At 55.1% G+C, this 22,311-nt stretch overlaps 1 non-coding gene across 1 annotated transcript; it reads right to left on the reverse strand.

The window, feature by feature from the left end:
* Window positions 1-20,996: 20,996 nt before the first annotated feature.
* Window positions 20,997-21,103, reverse strand: LOC118718717. The gene has a single exon (XR_004987899.1). It is a non-coding gene; the product is annotated as a U6 spliceosomal RNA (small nuclear RNA).
* Between the last annotated feature and the right edge of the window lie 1,208 nt (window positions 21,104-22,311).

A 22,311-nucleotide genomic window follows, 5' to 3' on the forward strand; every position in this document is an offset into this window, starting at 1 on the left:
GGTGCCAGGGGGCTGGGCTTTTCTTTCTTTAAAAAAAAAAAATTATATATATATATATATATATATATATACACACACATATATATATATAAATACTATATATATATATAAATATATATATATATATATATATATATTGTGTGTATATATATATATTTTTTTTAATTGATTTTTTACAGAGAGGAAGAGAGAGAGAGAGAGAGTTAGAAACATCCATCAGCTATGTCTTGCACACTCCCTTCTGGGGATGTGCCCACAACCAAGGTCCATGCCCTTGACCGGAATCGAACCTGGAACCCTTCGGTCCGCAGGCCAACGCTCTATCCACTGAGCCACACCGGCTTCGGCTGGGCTTTTCTTAAGGGAGGCAGGAGAGAAAGGTGAGCGTCTTGTCCTTCGAGAGCAGCGACAATCAGGTAAGAAGGGGACGGTTTCCTAGATCGAACAGGACGTTTCCAAAGCACAGTGAGAGCGACGAGGGCGGGGGAGGAGGGCGGCACTGGAGGTCTTCCCTGCAGCGGTGACTGGGGGCCGAAGGATATCAAAGAAGTCCAGCGTGAGGGATGTCTGCAGACCTCCACAGCGCTCCCGGGCTTCCAGGCCACACTGATGTGGGCGGTGCCGTGCCCAGCACTGGTGCCTGGTGCGCCCTGAGGTCTGGGTGTGCCCACGCAGATGGAGGGCAGAGAAGAGGCCCTCTTTAGCAGCTAACGGATGGGATGGGGTCAGGGCGGCCCGATAAAATGCACCAGGACCTGTGAGAGGTGGATGAGTGTTTTGTTAGTGTACGTTGTTCCAATTATTGTAGGGGACGTATCTATAACTGAGAAATTATTTGTTGTTTATGTGAAATTCAAATTTAACTGGCTATCCTGTATTTTTATTTTTTATTTATTTATTTTTAAAAAAATATATTTTATTGATTTATTACAGAGAGGAAGAGAGAGGGATAAAGAGTTAGAAACATCGATGAGAGAGAATCATTGATCAGCTGCCTCCTGCACACCCCCTACTGGGGATGTGTCTGCAACCAAGGTACACGCCCTTGACCGGAATCGAACCTGGGACCCTTGAGTCCGCAGGCTGACGCTCTGTCCACTGAGCCAAACCGGTTTTGGCGGCTATCATGTATTTTTAAAGATGCATTTTTTTATTTTTATTATTTTTTTTCAGAGAGGAAGGGAGAAGGAGAGAGAGATAGAAGCATCCATGATGAGAGAGAATCGTTGATCGGCTGCCGTCTGCACGCCCCCCACTGGGGATCGAGCCCACAGCCGAGGCATGTGCCCTGACGGGGAATCGAACGGTGACCTCCTGGTTCATAGGTCGACACTCAGCCACCCTGGGATGCAGCTCAATCTGGCAGCCTTAGGCGGGCCTCAGCCACCCCAGCAGGGGAAGGCGGAGGAGCGAATTCTGGACAGAGGCTGGCAGACTCCAAGGGAGCCAGGCCTCGGCCCCAGGCTGCCCAGGTGGGGCATGGGGAGGGCTGGCCTCCTTGGGGCGCTCTGTCTCCCTGGAGGGATCAGGTGGGGCCTGAGAACAATTCCGTTTTCTCCAGGGCGTTGCCAAACAGAGGGGAGCCAGGCTCAGGGTGGTAAGTACCCCAGGGCCCCACCCACATGCTGGAGGGGTCGCCCTGACCCTCTCCCCCCACCCCCACCCCAGGGTGCAGGGACACCGGGCCACCCCTCAGCCGATCTGTACACACAGCCAGCGCTGACCTCCCCTTCAGGCCTGGCTGTGTCCGCCGGGCCTCACGCTGAATTCCCCCACATTCCCGGGGGCTGAGGTCAGTGCATGTCCCCAGCCTTTCCTGCAGGGCTGACTGCCAATCCCGGGCATTCGCGGGGCAGCCAGTTATCTGTGTGCTGCCCAGAGGCATCCTGGGAAGGGGGGGTAAGCAGCTGCTCCCCAGGAGCCCAGGAGGTGCAGCCCTGGCGGCTGCAGACCCACCACCCTGACAGGCCCCCTGCAGGGCTGGCTGTGATGAGGCCGGTCCTTGATCCTCCCAGCTTCCTCCAGGGCCTGTGCCAGCTGCTCCGTGTTTTCCCCCAGTCACCTGGGAGGAGGGAGGGAGGGAGGAAAGGAGGGAGGCAGAAGGGGCAGCCTGCCCGGGGGGCTTCTACTTGAATGTCGAACCCCAGCCCTCACTGGGTGCTGAGTGTGGGAGGAGGGGCAGCCGGTGAGCACAGCATCTTCGATAAGCCTGCGTGGAGCTTTTCGCCCCATTTCACAGAAGATGAAACTGAGGCCCAGAGTGGCGGTGGCACTCTCCTTAGGGCACACAGTCAGTCAGCGGCAGAGTCAGAAACACCACCCAGAAGAGCCGGACTCTGAAACCTGGCTCACCCCACTCCTCTGTGCTGCCCAGCTCAGGAGGGAGTATCTGCGGTGGACACCGCTTCTCCCCCGTCAGGGCCCTGCTCCCTCGCTGCCTCCAAGACTTGGCTTCTGGCTGAAATTTCCCCGAGGAAACGATGCTGAGAGGAAACAGCTGTCCTGTTTCCACGCTGCCGGGAGCTCACCTCCTGGGCTCGCAGTCTTCTCTGGGGAGCTGGGGGAGCCCCGAGGGCCGGCCACGTGGGCTCAGCATGCTGGGCAGTGTCCCCAGACCCTGCTTTGGCGTGTCTCATTTGGTCAATTTAAAAAATACGTATATTTTTGTTGATTTCAGAGAGGAAGGGAGAGGAGAGAGAGAGAGAGAAACATCAATGCTGAGAAAGAATCCTTGATCAGCTGCTTCCTGCACGCCCCCCTGCTGGGGATCGAGCCTACAACCTGGGCCTGTGCCCTTGGCGGGAATTGAACCAGGGACCTTTCAGTCCACAGGCTGATGCTCTGTCCACTGAGCTGAACCAGCTAGGGCTCACCTGGTCATTTTAAAAAATATATATTTTATTGATTTTTTTTTTTTTTTTTACAGAGAGGAATGGAGAAGAATAGAGAGTTAGAAACACCAATCAGCTGCCTCCTGCACACCTCCTACAGGGGATGTGCCCACAACCAAGGTACATGCCCTTGTCCGGAATCGAACCTGGGACCCTTCAGTCCGCAGGCCAACGCTCTATCCACTGAGCCAAACAGGCCGGGGCTCCAGCCCAATCTCTATGAAGGCACCGGCCTCCCAGCGCCGGGCAGGTGCCGGGCAGAACCGGGCGGAGAGGGTGGTGTGTGGGCGGGGCGGGGGGCTGCAGGTGGACTTGGGCCTGGTGCTGGAGGCGGTGTGGGGACCCCTGCAGGCGGATCTCCGATGGGAAGGAGCAGTTGGCCTCCCCCGGAGCGGACGGGTGAGACCGGCAGCCAGCACCTGCGTCAGGGCCGGCCTGTCTGGCCGTCAGGCGGTCCCAGCACCGCTGCCTGTGGCCGGAGGAGGCTGCTGCCCGGACACCCAGCCGCCGGACTCCGGCTTGGTGGCTGCTGTCTCCCCAGAAGATGGGTTCTCAACCCAGCGCCCGGACCTGTGAGCTTGGCCTCTTGTTGAAAAGGGGCCTTTGGGAGAATCCAAGATGGCGGCACAGGTAAACACCTAACTGCAGCCTCACACAACCATTTCAATAAAATACAGCTAACATACAAAATGGCCATTACCCAGAACTACAGGAAAGTCGACTGACTGGGAATTCTACAGCGAGAAGCAAGGAGAAAACCAGAAGGAAGGGGCCTTTGCAGGTGTGATTAAGACTCCCGAAGGGAGAGCACCCAGGTGTGTCCTACATCAGGATGAGTGAGTGCCCTCCTACAGCAGAGAGGACTCCCGGACCCCGAGGAGGAGGCCCTGTGAGGGCGGGGGCAGAGGTGGCAGGGGTGCAGCCGGGAGCCCCACAAGCTGGGAGGGGCAAGGACGGGGGAGAGGGCGGCCTGCGGACACCCCGCCTTCGGATTTCCGGCTCCCAGAACCGTGAGTGAATCCGCGTCTGTTGTGTTAAGCCGCTCGGTTGGTGGTCATGTGTTAGGTCCCTGGTCCGAAGTGGGGAGGCAGACAGAGGTGAGCCCCACGGGGGCCACTGAGGGCCTCCGCCGAGGCCGCTGCGGGCGGGGGCCAGCCACAGCACGGCGGGGGGGTTGGGGATTGATTGCCGGGTTCCCCCCAGGGCTCAGTACGCTGTCTTGAGGAAGCGATGCCTTTTTCTATAAAACACACAACCCTCTGTGGGTTTGGGGGAGAGAAACATCTAGACCGTGTTGTCCAATAGAACTTCCTGCGAGGATGGAGATGTCCAATGGGCGCTATCCAATCCAGTAGCCGCAAGTCTAAGGTGACCAGGCGGGACAGTCCCGATTTTTAACAATTTGTCCCGCGTCCCAGGGCGTTTTAAAAAAAAGTCCCGATTTTGGAAAAGTCCCGATTTTTGGAAAGCTTCGATTTTAGGAAAGGTTCTTTCCAAAAATCGGGACTTTTTTTAAAACGCCCTGGGACGCGGGACAAATTGTTAAAAATCGGGAGTGTCCCGCCAAAAGCGGGACGTCTGGTCACCTCACACAAGTCACCCGTGGCCCCGGAGCGCGTAGAACGTGGCACGTGCAGCGGAAAAGCTGGGTTTTAAAAGCTGTTTAGTTTTAACGTGAATAGTCACGTGTGGCCGGCGGCTACCGTGTTGGATCTACAGCTCTCGGGCAAGAAAACAGAAGCTCAGGGCTGCTTGGGGCACTGTTCCCTGGAGACTGTTCGGAGGTCCCCGGGCAGCTGCCCTCCCTGTGGAATGAGGGTGAGAGGGTCCATCGGGGACCAGGTGGCGGTGTGCCAGGGAGGTGTGCCAGGGAGGGCGAGAAACGCCCAACTGGATCGGAGCAAGGTCCGCCCGCCGAAGGAGGAGGAGAGCCAGGCACACCTGAGCAGGTAAGAGGCTGCCCTCCAATCGGCCGGATCCCTTATACACCTGTCGGTCGTGAAGCTAGCTAAATTCTGTTGAACCTGTTTACGTTTTCAACTCTCAGTTTGAAATAATGAACATGCACATGGAGGTAATCCTAGAGACGGCGGGCAGGGGTGCCAGCCTGGGCTCCTGGCCTTGGGGTCACTTGCTTCTTAGAAGGAGTCTTTCTGCCAGGCTGGCGTGGCTCCGTGGTTGAGCATCGACCTGTGAACCCAGGAGGTCACGATTCCATTCCCGGTCAAGGTTGCAGGCCTGATCCCCAGGGTGGGACGTGCAGAAGGCAGGCAATCAACGATTCTCCTTATTGGTATTTTGATCTCTCTCTCTCCCTCTCCAGAATCAATAAAAAAATATTTATTTATTCGCTTATTTACTTTTTATTTATTTCATGAACAGCTGCATAGTGTTCATAACAGGAAATAACAGGAAATGTCCATATTAAATGCCTCATCCTACAAACAGTAACCTATGCATGTACACCAAACGACCATGAGGTAACATTATTTAGTACTTCTTTTTTTTTTTAAATATATATTTTATTGATTTTTTACAGAGAGGAAGGGAGAGAGATAGAGAGTTAGAAATGTCGATGAGAGAGAAACATCGACCAGCTGCCTCTTGCACACCTCCTACTTGGGATGTGCCCGCAACCAATGTACGTGCCCCTGACCGGAATCGAACCTGGGACCTTTCAGTCCGCAGACTGATGCTCTACCACTGAGCCAAACCGGTTTCGGCTATTTAGTACTTCTGATACTTCCATTCAGTTCAACTTCCAGTTACAACATTAAACCACACAAGCTATTTACAAAGCACCTGCCACCTGGGCATCAGGTGGGCTAAAGACATATTTTTTAAACTGAGTCTTTCTGGAAGCAGATATGTTTCAGCTCCCAGTCAGCCCTGTTGGGGAAGGTGGGGGCCCACCCCCCATCACCCGAGGGCGGCTGCACAGTGATGTCAGACCTCCCGTCCTGACTGCGGGGAGCAGGGCGTGTGCCCAGCGGGGCGCCATCCCTCGAAGGGACCATGAACTTCTCCGGGGTGGAGCCTCCTCGGCTTTAGCTCCGTGACTTGGTGATGAAGGTCTCCGATGCCACTTGGTGATCATCACCCTCGCTCCTCCTGTTGGCAAGCAACGAGGGTGGGTTTACCGGAGACTCTGAGACGGAGTCCTATCCAGATGGCAAGGGCCTGGCTACTCCGGCCCCCGCCAGCATCGCCTGGAGCTGGTTAGCGAGGCGGACACTGGGCCCCGTCCCACACCTGGGCAAGCAGGCCTGGCTGTCGCTGGGTCTGCAGGTGCATTGCTTGAGGAGCTCTGAGCTGGAGCCAGCTCCATCGCCTGGCACTGATTGAAGGGATTTAACCTTGACGTCGTTAACAGAGCTGAACTGACCTTGTTGCTTCGGGATTTTTAAAAAAATGCATTTTTTATTTCAGAGAGGAAGGGAGAGGGAGAGAGAGCGAAACATCAATGATGAGAGAGGATCACCGAGCAGCTGCCTCCTGCACTCCCCTTCCTGGGGAGTAAGCACTCAACCACGGAGCTACAGCGGCCGGGCTGCGTGGCTGTGTGTGAGGTTTGGACAATGCTCTTGTTTTTGTCTCGCTCAGACGTGGCTTTGTTTTCGTGTGGCTCCTCCCTGTCACAGTGGCCTTGGCGGAGGTCGCCGTTCTGCGGAACTGGTGATGTTCAAAGGAGGAGAGGCCCGAGGCCCCGCTGTGAGTGCCAGGCCGGCGCCTGGCCATCAGCAGCTGCTTTGCTCCTTCTCCTGGGGGAGGGGACAGCTCTGGGGGTTGGGATTAAGGGTGATTTTTCACTTCCTACTTCACATTCTGGAAAAAAAAAATTTTTTTTTAAACAATCATGTATGACATTTATCTTTGGAAAAATAATTATATCCTTTCTGAGGGGTAAAAAAATCACCGATATAAACATTGCTCAACTAGCCCTCACTGGTTTTGGCTCAGTGGATAGAGCGTCGGCCTGCGGACTGAGGGGTCCCGGGTTCGATTCCGGTCAGGGACATGTACCTGGGTTGTGGGCACATCCCCAGTAGGGGGTGTGCAGGAGGCAGCTGGTCGATGTTTCTAACGCTCTCTCCCTTCCTCTCTGTAAAAAAGAAAATCAATAAAATGTATTTTTTTAAAAAAAAATATATTGCTCAACTAGATAAGCACTGCTCCAGGGCCTTCGGTGGGCGGGGCAGGCAGCCCAGCAGGCTGTGTGCTGGGGAACAAGACTCACGCACAGCTGGCCAGCTCCCTGTGCTGCCGAGCAGCTCCCCTCAGTATCCTCCGGGCAGGCAGGCGGGGCGGCCAGCCTCCGAGGTTAGATCGGATGGGAAGGGGTGTCCCACGTGACCTCATTGCAGGGTCCAGGCGCTGAAACACGCCTGGCTTATCAGCGCGGGGCAGCTGCCACCTGGCACCTCGGACGCTTGCTTGCTGGGGCTCCCCGGGAGGAGGGCTACAGCGCTGGCTCGAAGGTTGGCCTGCCCATTAGCATCCCCTGGGCAGCTTGACCCCCTGACCTCTCTCACCCCCAGGGGTCAGGAGTCAGGAATCAGGGCCAGTTAGACCGGGATCCCGAGGGTGGGGCCCAGGTGTGAGCATGTCTGTCCATCTCCGGGTGATTCCACGAATTCTGTCTGCTCTGCCTTCACCCTGCTGGCCCCTTGTTCCTTCTGCTTCTCTGTAAATGAAGTCCAGATCACCGTTCCCAGTCCCGGTGGTGGATGAGAGTCAGCAGGGGAGACTGAAAAGCACCCCCAGTGCCTGGGTCCCCTCCCTCTGTATTTCTGATTCCATTGGCTTGGGGTGGAGTCCGGGCTCTGGTGTTGTTAAAAGTTCCCCGGGGGTGAGGTGGGGGGTGGGGGGGGCAGTTAGGGGTGATCAGGCAGGCAGGCAGGTGAGCAGTTAGGACCCAGCGTTCACAGATTGTGAGAGGGACCCCCAAGGGGTTCCAGACTGGAAAAGGTGCAGACCGGGCTGGGCCACGAGTCCTATGTAAATGGAATCATACACTTTGTGTGTGGCCTTTTGGGTCTGACTTCTTCTGCTTATCCTGTGCATCCATGTCATGGCGTGTTTCCGTATTTCATCCCTTTTTATGATTGAACGCTGTTTTGTGGAACACTGTTTTGTCGTACGAGTACACCCCATTTTGTTTATCCCAGCCTTTGGTGATGGACAGGTGGGTGGTCTCCGCCTCTTGGCTGTGGTGAGCAGCGCTGCTATAAACATCCGCGCACAAGTTCTTGTTTGGACAACTGTAGTCAACGCTCTTGGACCTACACCCAGGGGTGGAATGACTGGGTTGTACTGTGACTCTGTGTTTAGCTTTTTGAGGAGCTGCCAGACTCTTTTCCACCGTGGCTGTACCCATTTACATTCCCACCAGCAAAGTCTGAGGGTTCCAATCTCTCCGTGTCCTCTCTAAGGTGTATTTTTCCTGTGTGGGTTTTCATTTTACTTTATTATGATAGCCACCCCAGCGGGGGTGAAGTGGTATCCCATTGTGTCAGGCCCTGGGATGCTATAGAGACATCCCGGGGCCTGACAGCGGACAAAGGCTCTGCTTCTATGGCGGTTCTGCACAAGGGGGGGGGATGACACAGCAGAGAGGGGCAGGGACACGGGTACTGCTCGGTCGCAGCTAGGGAAGCAGAAAAGAGAGCTCTCTCTGCCCTGGCCAGTTTGGCTCGGTAGATAGGGCATCGGCCTGTGGACCAAAGAGTCCCGAGGTTGATACCGGTCAAGGGCACGTACCTGCGTTGCAGGCTCCTCCTCAGCCGGGACCCTGGTCAGGGCTCGTGCAAGAGGCAACCGATGGGTGTGTTTCTCTCACACCAATATTTCTCTCGGTCTCTCCCTCTCTCTTCCACCCTCTCTAAAAATCAACGGGGAAAATATCCTCGGGTGAGGATTAAGAAGAAAGACAAGAGTGCTCTCTGGGTCTCTCCTGCCCCTCCTCGCCCTGGCAGGCCAGAGCAGAGGCTTCAAGGCCCGGCCGGAAGAGACGGAGGGGTGAGTGCATCTGTGTCCGTACTGGGGGCGCTGTGGAATAGTGGGGCGTGGGGTGGGTGTGGGCAGCAGCCCTGCCTCAAGGGGCAGGTGCCGCTTGGCACTGGTTTCTTATTTCCAAGGAGTCACGCAGCCCTGGCCACATTGTAGATAGAGATGCGATTTGCATATGACATCTTCCCGTTTGTATACAATGGCACAGGCATTTTTATTTTATTTTTATTTTTTTAAATATATATATATTTTTATTGATTTCAGAGAGGAAGGAAGAGGGAGAGGGAGATAGAGACATCAATGCTGAGAGGGAATCATTGATCAGCCGCCTCCAGCACGCTCCCTACTGTAGATCGAGCCCACAACCTGGGCATGTCCCCTTGGCCAGAATCGAACCCGGGACACTTCAGTCCACAGGCTGACGTTCTATCCACTGAGCCAAACCAGCTGGGGCGGCACAGGCATTTTTTTAAAACATTGCCCGGGGGCCAGTGCTGGTGAACTGCCCGCCGGTTTGTGAGTCTGGCCTGGATTTGCTTCTCAGACGCAGTCTCCTTCAGAAGCTCAGCCCCTCTGGGGGGCAGCTCTGGGGCTCTGCCTCCTTCACGGCCTCCTCTCTGACCATCCCGCCCCCTTGTCCCCCGTGGTCTGATGCCCGCTGGAGTCTGAACACCACCAGCCCAGAGCTGTAGGAAGGCAGCTGCCCACAGCGGGGAGGGCTGGGCAGACAGGATCGTGTTCCCCGTCTGTGCCAGCCGGAGCGCCCGCGGCCTTGCCCCAATTTCTCAGGGCACACGGCCGCGCAGAGTACACACTCCCCTGTGCCAGGAGCAGGGGGGAGCGGGAGGGCGCGCAGGAAGAGCACGCCCCCTGCCCAGCCGCCTGGCGCTGCGGCCCGCGTGCCCAGAGGCCCGGCCTAGTGGCCTTTGCCCCAGTGGGCAGCGCGGCCGGCCCTCCGCCTCGCCTCCCGGTGACCTCCGTCTGGACGGGAGCCCTCTCCCGGGAGGCTGCCCAGAGAGAGAGAGAGAGAGAGAGAGAGAGAGAGAGAGAGAGAGAGAGGGAGAGGGGGAGGGGGAGGGAAGGGAGAGAGAGAGGGAGAGGGAGGGGCAGGGGGAGGGGCAGGGGAGGGGAGGAGGGGGAGGGGAGGGAGAGGGGGAGGGGGAGGGTTAGAGGGAGAGGGAGAGGGAGAGTGGGAGAGGGAGAGGGAGAGGGAGAGAGACAGGGAGAGAGAGAGGGAGAGAGAGAGAGGGAGAGAGAGAGAGAGAGAGAGGGAGAGAGAGGGAGAGAGAGGGAGAGAGAGAGACGGTGCCCGGGGCGGACACAGGCCGTGAGGCACCGTGTTTGTGGGTCTCCTGCTCCATGGCCACAGCTGCAGTGAAAACGAGCCGTGCACTGGCAGGGGGGTCGGTGCTGAAAAACCTCAGGGTCCTCTTTCCCAGCCGCGAACCCCTCTGCCAACCTGTAGGTTTATTTTTTAAAATATATTTATTGCCACTCTGCCCAGGGCCACAGGGAGGGGGATCTGGAAGTGCAGTTCCATGGTGGCCCCGCTGTGGGCGCTCACACCTCCCTCCTTGAAGACAAGGAGGCGGGCGGGGGCAGATTCCCTGGCGTTAATGAGAAATAACACTGCAGCCGAAACCCGTGTGGCTCAGTGGATAGAGCGTCGGCCTGCGGACTGAAGGGTCCCAGGTTCGATTCCGGTCAAGGGCATGTGCCTTGGTTGTGGGCACATCGCCAGTAGGGGGTGTGCAGGAAGCAGCTGATGGATGTTTCTCTCTCACCGATGTTTCTAGCTCTCTATCCTTCTCCCTTCCTCTCTGTAAAAAAAATCAACTAAAAAAAAATACACATGAATACATTCATTGTGTCAGCGTCTGTTAAAGGGGAGAGCTGGAAACCGCCCAGGTGCCCATTGATCAGGGAAGGCCACGCCAGTGGGGGCTCCACGCTCCAGATGACACAGGCAGACATTCAGGTGAGCAAGGTGGATCTTGTCGGTGCGGGACGGTACATGGGACATATTAAAGGAAAGAGGCTAGATGCTAAATAATACGCAAAGTGGAGTATATTACGCTGAATAGGAGAAGATGACGTGGAATCCGTCAGGGGCATGCTTGCACTGGGTGATTCACGGAGAATTTAATGAGACCAGCTGTAGAGTTGTGGGCAGGATAGAGAGGGACACGACCAAGTCTTGTGTAACCCTGGGGGTTCTATTCCCACCTGCCGGAGCCCAGGGGCAGAGAGGACCGTGTGGAGGGGCCTCCTCAAAGGGGCGGAGACCCTCCTCCATAGAGGGACGCAGTCACTCACTGAGGGAGGGAGGTGGGGAATCCATGTTCTGTCTGACCTCCTCCCCCTCCCTCCAGGCTCAACCCGGTGTTCCCCATCGGCCAAACCCACCTGCAAGCCAGGGGTGAGGAGGCCACTGCTGCAGGCCGGCCTCCCGGGGCGGGTAGGGGTGAGTGAGAGGCATGGAGAGGAGCTACGGAGGCCCAGGGGAAGGTGGGCAGCATTGACTCTTTAATTTTTTTAATTTTAATTTTTTAAAATAGTTTTTACAGAGAGGAAGGGAGAGGGATAGAGAGTTAGAAACATCGATGAGAGAGAATCATCGATCAGCTGTCTCTTGCACACCCCCTACTGGGGATGTGCCCGCAACCAAGGTACATGCCCTTGACCGGGAATCAAACCCGGGACCCTCCAGTCCACAGGCCGACACTCTATCCACTGAGCCACACCAGTTTCGGCCAGCATTGACACTTTACATGTTTGTAAATGGCTAGCAAAAGGGTCCCAGAGGGTGAACCCCAAATTGTTTACGGAGGTTTCCTCTGGGGAGCAGGTCTCCTTCCCTCCCTTCCACTCTCTCTGAAAAAGCTATGGAAAAACATCCTCGGGTGAGGATTAACAAGACAAAAAGTAAAATAAAGGAACTGAGAGAGATAAAAAAAAAAAAGTACTAAGTGTGGGGTGATTTGTTTTTCGGGAACAAGTCCCGCAGAAGCCAGCAGGGAGCATGAGGGCTAAGTCCCAGCAGCCAGCCTGAGCCGGGGAGACCCATGTAGGCGAAAGGGCAGAGCAAAGGGCCCCAGGGACTCCTCACCCCTGGCCCAGGGCCCAAGATCACTTTGTCCTTCACACGCCCGCGCCCTCTCCCGGCCTGTCCCAGGGACCTGGCCTGGCCGTGCCCTTGTTCCTTCTGGGCGTCCCCTCCCCTTCGCTGCTCACCCTCGTGTCCTTTCCCACAGCCCATCTGCGTCTTCTCCCTCCCTCCCTCCCTCCCTCCCTCCCTTTCCTCCTGTGGACATTGGGCGCTGGGTCCCCAAAGGACTCTCTACCCCTTTCTTGCTGGATGTGGCTCCTCCCACTGCTTTGACCAAGAACTGGAATGGGAACTAACATCTCCTCACAGATCGCTGCCCCTCCCCCCGCCATAGGCCAACCAGGAGGGAGCAGTGACCCCACAGGCCTGCATTAGAGGAACAAGAGGCCTTCTGGGAGGTCCCAACCTGAGAGCACAGAGGGGAGGCAGTCCTTTCTCTGAGGCTGGATGTCGCTCTGGAGCTGCCAGAAGCCAGGCTCCTTTCCCACGTGGGGGAGATCAGAGTCACTCCAGCTCACAGGAAAAGTGGGACTGGGACCCAGAAGGGGCGTCCGGAGGGGAGACATAAGCTAACACAGACATCTGTTTATCTGTTGGATCCTAGGAAGCAGGACGGTGGAGGGGTCATGAGGAGCCACGGCACTGAGCTTTCACCCTGGCTTGCCAAGCCGTATGACCCTTGGACAGGTACGGGGGTGACTTCACGTGTGAAATGGGGACAGTGATAATAATTCCTTCCTCGTAGAGTTGTTGATCAGACGAGGCAGTGAGGGTCTGAGAGCTTGCAGAGGGTCTGATGCCCAGAGGTACCATCTTGCTCGCCCATGATCACTTTTTACTTGGGTTGGATTTTCTGTCCCTTCAGTTGGAAGAGTTTTGATCGAGATCCAACCTTCCTCACTTGCCTCTGGGTTAATCTGTTCCTGTGAGCCCATGTGTCTGTCCCAGGAGCCGGAAATTGCCAAGCCACGCAGGTGTGCCAGGACATGCCAATCAGGAGTGTCTCCCCCATGCCCTGCTCTGGCGCCTTGGCACCCACCGCCGGGCTGTCTTGTTCCCACACCTCAAGAGGGCGGAGCCCGCTGGGCTCCTCTCCCTGCCCTTTGGCCTACTCCGGCTGTTTACAGATTTCTCCCCTCCGATCTGGAAACCAGACACCCTCCCGCCTGCCTGGGTGTTTGCCTGGGCCGCGGCCGGCCCCCTGGGGTGTCTGTCAGTGCCTACAGGAAGTGAGAGGTGCAGCTGGGCTAGGGGAGGGCGAGCAGGAAATGCCACCTCTCGGGATGTGTGTGTGCCTTTCTTTTCTCACTGTCAGCTTATCCTGTTCCTTGGCCTCTGTTACACGTTTGTGTCTCCCATCATCCAGGCCACTGAGTGAGAGGGACGAGGGGGTTTCTGGGAAGAGAAAGAAGGAAAGAAAACTCAAGTTCAAGGGGGATTTGCTGGGATCCCGTTCATTGTAGGGGAAAGGTTGGAACCCATAGATGGCTAGTCAACTGACCCCTGTGTACTCCCCGCACCCCTGACTTCTAGGAGGTAGCTGGGAGTATTCTGCTGGGAGGCAAGGTTGGGGAGCAAACAAACATGAGGGACAAATGCCAAGGCGGAAGTGGCAATCCCAGGTGATGCTGAACAAATTGCACCCAAATCCGGATTGTGGCCTGGGAGCTCTAGAGCAGTTTTCAAGTGTAAGTCCCAAATTGAAAGAGCAGATAGGGTCTGAGCTTCCGATGTGTGCAATTCAGAGATGGTGGAAGGGCTAGCCTGGGAGACTAGGAGTTCAAGGGCCCCAGCCAATGGGGCTGTCCAGGCAGCCTGGTATCTCACCGAAGTATTCTGGAATGGCTAGAATTTGGAGAGACCCGTAACTGTCTAAGGACACTACCCCCTGGGACCATGGTGTCAGTCAATCTTCCAAATCCCATGAGCCAGTGGGGGAAAAGGGGCTCATATGCTGCTTGTTTGTCTGTGAGGCACAGGGAGGGGGAGGGCAGTCTACAGGGATCTGAACACACCCAGGAGCCCTGGCCGGTTTGGCTCAGTGGATAGAGCGTTGGCCTGCGACCCAAAGGGTCCTGGGTTAGAGTCCGGTCAAGGGCACGTACCTCAGTTGCAGGCTCCTCCCAGGCTCTGCCTGGAGCGTGTGCAGACGGCAACCAATTGATGTGTTTCTCTCACACATGGATCTTCCTCTTTGTCTTTCCCTCTCTCTAAAAATCAGTGGGAAAATATCCTGAGGTGAGACTTAAAAACAAAATAAAAATGATCACATCTGTGAGCTGCAGGGCTGGGCAGGGACTGGGCAGGAGCTACGCTTTGGTGGATCCCAGGTTCGATTCCTAGACTTGCCATCCACCCATGCTCTGAGGTTGAGCATGCCATTTAGCATCCCTGGGCCTGCGCCTCCTCATCTGTCTGATGGCAGGGCTGGTTGTCGTCATCTTTAGGGTTTGACATTTGCTTAGCAGATCCCCCCAAATCTGGTCCATAACCAAAGAGAGGGGTACAGAATTCTGTGTTTCTCAAGAAGGCCAAGATGAATGAAGACTACTTCACTTCTGTAGTCTTCAGTCACATGTTTGGGTTGGCCTAGTTCAGTGGTCGGCAAACTCATTGGTCATCAAAGCCAAATATCAACAGTACGACGATTGAAATTTATTTTGAGAGTCAAATGTTTTAAACTTCCTCTAACAGAAGCCACTTCTTCAAAACAGACTTGCCCAAGCCGCGGTGTTTTGTGGAAGAGCCACACTCCAGGGGCCAAAGAGCCGCATGTGGCTCGTGAGCCGCAGTTTGCCGACCACGGGGCTAGTTCATCTTGAAGGTCCCTTTCACCTTCCTTCATTCATGCCTCGTGTATCCTGAATTCAGTCATCATTCACGCATTCACTCACCCGATCGCTCCTAAGCTCCTATGTGGGAAGCACTGTGCGAGGCGCAACACGTCCATCCACAGAGTTTTGCCTACAGTTTGATTCTATGAGACAGGCATGCAGTGCTGCTATGACAGTCTGTGAGCCCGTGTGAACCTTTATTCCAAAGAGGCTTCCTGTGTGCCCACTGTGTGCCAGGCCCTGTTCTAGGAACAGTGGGAACAGGACTGAGCCATTGTTCCCGCAGCGCGTGCTCAGGGGGGAGGTGCGATTAGCAGGGGGCCGAGCATAAAGGGGACCAGTTAAAGCTGTGTCCAGCCGAAACCGGTATGGCTCAGTAGATAGAGCGTTGGTCTGTGGACTGAAAGGTCCCAGGTTTGATTCCGGTCAAGGGCATGTACACTGGTTGCGGGCACATCCCCGGTAGGGGGTGTGCAGGAGGCAGCTGGATGATGTTTCTCTCTCATCGACGTTTCTAGCTCTTTATGCCTTTCCCTTCCTCTCTGTAAAAAAAATCAATGAAATATATTTTTTAAAAATTAAAAATAAAATAAAGTCGTGTTCAGTGCTCTGGGGAAAGTAGCAGGGGGTGTGCTGGGGGTTGGGGGTGGTGGTGGTCGTTGATGGCAATCAGATCTTGTGCCTCTGCCGTCTTCCTGGGAGTGTAAGAGGAAGCGGGACACTTGGGTCTCTGCTACATGGGACTAGCAGGCTCGTCAAAGCCTGAGCTGGGCCAGGAGATGCGAGAACCCGCTGGCACCGCTCTGCCAAGGTGGTGACAGGTTATTATTTATGACAATGCATTCCCAAAGCGGGACGTGCTTGGCCGGGCCGGGAAGCTGGCAGGTGTCACAGGGGCTGGTTCTACAAAAAGCATGCACAGTGGGTCAGTGTGGGGTCATAACCCTTTCCGAATATATCTGGGTGACTTTTCGAAAAACACTTTAAAAAAATAAAATTTTGTCTGTTTTCTTTTAACACATTTTTATTTTTAAAAAGACAAACCATAGCCTGGCTGGTGTGGCTCAGTCTGTGAACCAGGATGTCACTGTTTGGTTCCTGGTCAGGGCACAGGCCTGGGTTATGGGGCTCCATCCCCAGTGTGGGGCGTGTAGGAGGCAGCCAATCAAGGATTCTTTCTCATTATTATTTTTTAAAATATATTTTATTAATTTTTTTTTTTACAGAGAGTAAGGGAGAGGGATAGAGAGATAGAAACATCGACCAGCTGCCTCCTGCACATCCCCTACCGGGGATATGCCTGCAACTGGTGTACATGCCCTTGACCAGAATCTAACCTGGGACCTTTCAGTCTGCAGACCGATGCTCTATCCACTGAGCCAGACCGGTTTCAGCTCTCTCTCATTATTAATATTTCTATCTCTCTCTCTCCCTCTCCCCATCTCTCTGTAATCAATAAAAATATTTTTAAAGCCCAGCTGGCATGGCTCAGTGGTTGAGCGTCGACCTATGAACCAGGAGGTCACAGTTCGATTCCCTGTCAAGGGCACATGCCCGGGTTGTGGGCTGGATCCCCAGTGTGGGGTGTGCAGAAGGCAGCCCATCAATAATTATCTCTCATTATTGATGTTTCTATTTCTCTCTTCCTTCCTCTCTGAAATCAATTTTAAAAAATGTATATATATTTTTAAATAATTCCCACCCCGGGCAAGCCCCCACCGCCCCAGTATGCCTGTGTCCATTGGTTATGCTAATGTGCATGCATACAAATCCTTTGGTTGCTCTTTAACCCTACTCCCCTGCCATTTTTTTTTTCTGGATATATTCTTGTTCATCCAATTATGTTGATCATTATATCCCACATAGGAGTGAGGTCATGTGACATTTATCTTTCTCCGGCTGGCTTATTTTGGCTTAGCATACTGCTCTCCAGATCCATCCATGCTGTTGCAAATGGTAAAAATTCCTCCTTTTTTTATAGCGGAGTAGTATTCCATTGTGTAGACGTACCACCGTTTTCTAATCCACTCATCTGCTGATGGGCACTTAGGCTGTTTCCAAATCTTAGCTACGGTGAATCGTGCTGCTGTGAACATAGGGGTGCACGTCTCCTTTCGGACTGGTGTTTCTGGTTTCCTGGGATATCGTCCTAGCGTGCTGGCGAGGATGCGGAGAAAAAGGAGCCCTCGTGCTCTGCTGGTGGGAATGCAGACCGGTGCAGCCACCGTGGGAGACAGTGTGGCGTTTCCTTCTCCTCCCCTGTTTTCTGTGTCTCTCCCTCTCGCCTGCCTGGGTGCCGGGAACAGGTGTGTGTTCCCTCAGCGCCTGCCTAGCCCGGAGGGACAGGAGCAAGCATGCCCAGCTGGCACCGGGGCGTGGGCGGACGGGACAAAGGCTCCTCTGGCAAACCACTGATGGCTCCGGGCTGCGGCTGTGAGGGGCGGGGAGGGCCGCTGTGCAGCTGTGCTGGCGGCCACGGGCACACACACCTGCGCTCCTGCTTGACAGGTCTGCCTGCAGCGAGGGGGGGATGGGGCAGCTTCCTGGCAGGCGTGGAAACCCATCCTGCCTGGGAGGGAAGCAGCTGTGGGCGCACCCCATTCCAGTGGGGGCGGGGGATGGGGGTGGGAGTGGGGGGGGAGTGAGACAGAGCCGCCCTGGGAAGAGCCTGATGCCACTGGGCCAGTAGGGGAAGTTCACTGGGGGGAAGAGGGAGGTGGGGGGGGGGGGCGGGGACACACATACACACACACACACACACACAGCAATGAATGCCATTGTTCTCCCGTGATTTCCACGTACAGATGGGAGTTCAAAAACCAAGGGCACTGCCTGGCCAGCATGGCTCCGTGGTTGAATGCCGACCTAGGAACCCGGAGGTCACGGTTCGATTCCCGGTCAGGGCACAGGCCCGGGTTGTGGGCTCGATCCCCAGTGGGGGGCTGCAGGAGGCAGCGGATCCATGATTCTCCCTCATCATTGATGCTCCTCTCTCCCTCTCTCCCTCTCTCTCTCTCTCTCTCTCTCTCTCTCTCTCTCTCTCTCTCCCCCCCTTCCTCTCTGAAATCAATAAAAATATATTTAAAAAATCGGAGGGGCGTGGGCATTGTGTTTGGGCTCGTTCCCTAAGGCGGTCAGGAGGCCTCAGGGTGGGAAGCGAGATGATCCCCGTGGCCGGAGCCTCCCGCTGGTGCACCCCCGCCCACGGCCTTGCTCCCGGCCGGGGCCTCAGGGGGAAGAGGGGAGGCGGTCCGGGCTTCTTGTTCGGGTCCCCAGGGAGGAAGAGAAGCCGGGGACCGGTGAGCCTGCAGGAGGCTGAGCTTCTCCAGGGAGAAGGGAGCAGGAGCCTCCTGCTGGCCCCTCAGCACCCACACTCCCCCACAGGGACCCCCCATCGCCCACCATGCATCTGCTCGGTGCTCAGAGCCTGAGGAAGGCACAGGAAGCCGGACCCGCCGGGGCCTTCGCTGCCAGCTTCCCGCCGCCCTGCTCTCATGGTGCATCTGGCCGACCCCCGGGGACCCGCGGGGGAGGCACAGGGCCCCTCTGGACGGCGCTTAGCTCCTGCTGTTGGGGCTGCCGCCTGGCCCCTGTCGGTTTTCATCTGGGAAAGCAAGGCCCCGCCGAGCCAAGGGCAGGGGGCCTTGTGGGGAACTGGCTGCTTTGCCCCTCAGGGCTCTCCTCTCTGCTTCTCTCCTCACAGCTGAGATGCTCCCCCCTTTCTCCCCTCTAAGCCCCTCTCCCCCGCCTCCTCCCACTCCCGCCCCAGCAGCCATGTGCAGAAGGCGTTAGGGAAGGCTTAGGCCTGCACAAGATGACCTCTGCCCACCTCCAGCCGGTGCTGACTGGTGCTAGCAGGGCCTCTCCTACCTCCTCTTTATAACACGTGGGAGCCCGCATCAGGGCAGTCTTACAACACGTGGTGACCTGGGACTGGAGATATGCAACCTGAGTGGTCACAGGACTTGGGTCTGAGAGACAGGAAGCTCTCCTGGATCACCGGGTGGGCCTGAGGTCTCATCAGAGTCTCACCGGAGCGGGGCGGGAGGTCAGCGTGGAGAGAAGACGCCACGCTCCTGGCTTTGAAGCTGAGAGGGTGGGCCGAGCGCCAGGAAAGCCGGAAAGGACACCTTCTCCCTGGGGTTCCCGGGAGGAAGGCAGCCATGCTGCGGGTGGACTTCTGACCAGAACTGTCAAAGGGACCGTTTATGTGGTTTCAAGCCACTGGGTTTGTGGCACGTTGTTACAGTGGCAACTGGAAATGAACACAAACGTGAACACACTAGAGGCCTGGTGCATGGAATTCATACATGGGAAGGGTCCCTGAGCCGAGCCAGCGATCAGGGCCGATCTGTGGGGCGGCCAGCAGGGCGATTGGGGGGCCCCTGCTGGCACCTACCTTGGCTCCCCATGGGTAAGAATGAAGTTCGGACTGTTTACCAACTCCCATGAGGCTCAGCACATGCAGGTCCTCACCCTCCAGCCACACACATCCTGCCGTGTACACTACACTCGCTCATGCAGGACTAGACCCTCCATAGCTGCGAAATGCTCTCCTCCTCCTCCTCCTCTTCACCCAAGCGGTTCTCTCTCCTGGGATGCCCTTCTTCCTCTGTGAATACTCTTCTGTGTTCCCAGTACCTTTGTACCTGAATATAGGTCCGTGACTTGTACGTATTTAGCTGTGTTTGTAGGCACTTATGGGAGCAAATAAATATGGGGCACGTATAGTCACCTTGCATTCTAGCTATCTTTGTAGCTCTTGTCTCTCTTGCTTGAAGCTCCTGGACGGCAGGAACTGTGCATGGGACAGAACCATGAATCTAGGTCATCACAAGGGACAAAAGTGGAATTCAAACTCCCTTAGAGACCTACGAGGGGAGAGATTTTGCATGAAGGGCTCAGTACCATGGTTGACCCAAACTGGGTCTGGGGGCAGCCATGCATAGAAAGGAATGTCCAGCCGAAACCGGTTTGGCTCAGTGGTAGAGCGTGAGTCTGCGGACTGAAAGGTCCCGGGTTCGATTCCGGTCAAGGGCATGTACAAGAGGCAGGTGGTCGATGTTTCTCTCTCATTGACGTTTCTAGCTCTCTATCTCTCTCCCTTCCTCTCTGTAAAAAATCAATAAAATATATTATATTAAAAAAAAAAAAGAAAAGATAGGAATGTCCAAGTGGCTTCCATAGGAACCATAGAGACATGGGTGGGGCAAAGGGAAGGGAGGGGAAGCTCTCAGAAACCCAGGAGGAGTGTGGGGTGTGTCTTTTGGGATTAGTGGAAGGAGAGATGTTCGCTAACTCTACCTTCCCACCGGGCTCTGAACAAGTGTGTCTCCTCCCTGCCTGAGTCTCCTCCGTGACTCATCCCAGCTCTGTCCTTTGTCATCCAGTTTCCCGAATTTCCAGCCCTCCTTCTCCTCTCCTCTCCTCTCCTCACCTGCACAGGGTGCCTGTAGTTTTGCCTGCCCAGAATCCCTTGGTGCTAGCCGTAGGTCCCCTCTTCTTTTCCTTGGGAGAACTCGTCCCTTCCACCAGAGTTGGCATTCATTGTGTGTGATGCTCAGTCTGGAAGGCGGGAGCCTTTGGGAGTGGGGGTGGGGAGGGAGGAAGAACATCGAAGCGGTTGGAACGCATGTGCCGAGGCATCAGGGCACATGGCGTGGAGGCACTGAGGAGCGATGGGGGAGGGGTGGTACACATGGAGAAGAGGATGGGAAGAGGGCTGGGGAAGGTAACGTGGATAAAAAATAGAGGGGGGGGAGGGTTCTGTGGAAAGTAACCTCACAAGGTGATCCAATCATAAATTCCTAACTGGGGCCCTGGCTGGCGTGGCTCAGTGGTTAGAATGTTGGCCCAAGCACTGAAGAGGTCACGGGTTCGATTCACGGTCGAGGGCATGTACCTGGGTTGCAGGTTCGATCTCCAGCTGTGGTCAGGGCACATGCAGGAGGCAACCAATCAATGTATTTCTCTCACATTGATGTTTCTCTCTCTCTCTCTCTCTCTCTCCCCCTCCCTTCCACTGTCACTAAAAATCAATGGAAAAAATATCCTCAGGTGAGGATTAATAAAAAATAAAATTCCTGACTGTGCAGGTCATGGAGGATAAGTATGCCCAGGCCTATGACTTCTTCAGCGAAGGTCTTTCTGTTTTGTTTTGTTTTGTTTTGTTTTGTTTTGTGTGTCATCCCTGCGTAGGGGCCATGCTAATCTTCTCTGCATCATCCCAATGTCAGTATATGTGCTGCCGAAGCAATCACTGAAAGTTTTCAACCACCAGCCCTACCCTTGCTCTTGTGCAGCTAGGTTAACACGCCTCTGAAACATCCTACAAGGGGATAGTCACCCTCCAGAGAGCACATAATCTTAACTCTCCTGCAATCCAATCTTGCCTTGCTTTCTCCCATCTTCCTCCTGGCCCCTCCTTCATTTCAAATGCATGAAAGAAGCTGCAAAGCTATTTATTCTCCAGAGCATTTGCGATCTTGCTCCTGGCGTATGTCATCAAAGAGGAGATCAAATAAACTCTAATAAAAATTCTCTACATGTCGGGACGTTTCCTACGTAGACGGTAAAGAGCCCCATCACCCTCGGTGCGAAGGTGGAGTCTTTCTCATTCTGTACCCTCCACCCCAAGCCGGCTCATAATCCCTCAATCAGTGTTTATTAAAATGAATTCGATCGTTGGGTCTAATTCCCTCTAGGGCCGTACTCACTCTTAAACTGGGAAAGTGAGTCAGCTAAAAATAAATAAATAAATAAAAATCATTTTCAATAGGCTTAGGCAGGAGCAGAGGCAGCATCCCAGGGCTGTGGGGTTGGCCCTGGAGTCCCCCTCGGAGTGGGCGGGGCTTTGGCAAGGCAGCTGGGTCCCCTGGCTGCCTAAACCATCCTCCTTGTCTCGTGCCCCTCCTCTGCCTCACGGGACCCAAGCAGCTATGACTGGGGTTGGGAAGCTGAGTGAGCAGCCAACTGTGCCACTGGACCCTCTGCGACAGCTCAGACTTTAGCTCTGGCTGGGTCAGAGGAGGACACATAGGGGCCTGTGGCCACAGGAAGTACCTCTGATATCCTGGGAATCTGTCTCCTGACTTTCCAATTCTGCTCTCCTTACTTTTTAAAAAAAATTAATTTCCATGGCCTCTTGAAACTCCTATTTGGCCAAGACAGTGAGTCAAAGCTCCACAAGGACTGGTGGCAAGCAGCAGTTAGCGTCTGAGTCATTTGCTGCCTAACACCCTACCCACCCAGAGATCTCACCCGGCAGAGTCCAAGCTGGTTTCCCACCACACCCCTCTCAACAGGACAGTCCCACCTAGTCAAGGCCATGGGGCATGCCAGAGGTCAGAGCACATCTCTGCCAGGCAGGACGGCTCTGAGATCATTCAGCTCGGGCCCCGCCCATGGTGGCCTCATGATGACGATTGCTTGAAAGGACTGTTTCAAAACTAAGAGGCAGACACTTAGG

The sequence above is a fragment of the Pipistrellus kuhlii genome, unplaced genomic scaffold, assembly GCF_014108245.1.
Source record: "Pipistrellus kuhlii isolate mPipKuh1 unplaced genomic scaffold, mPipKuh1.p scaffold_m20_p_14, whole genome shotgun sequence".
Taxonomy (NCBI): domain Eukaryota; kingdom Metazoa; phylum Chordata; class Mammalia; order Chiroptera; family Vespertilionidae; genus Pipistrellus; species Pipistrellus kuhlii.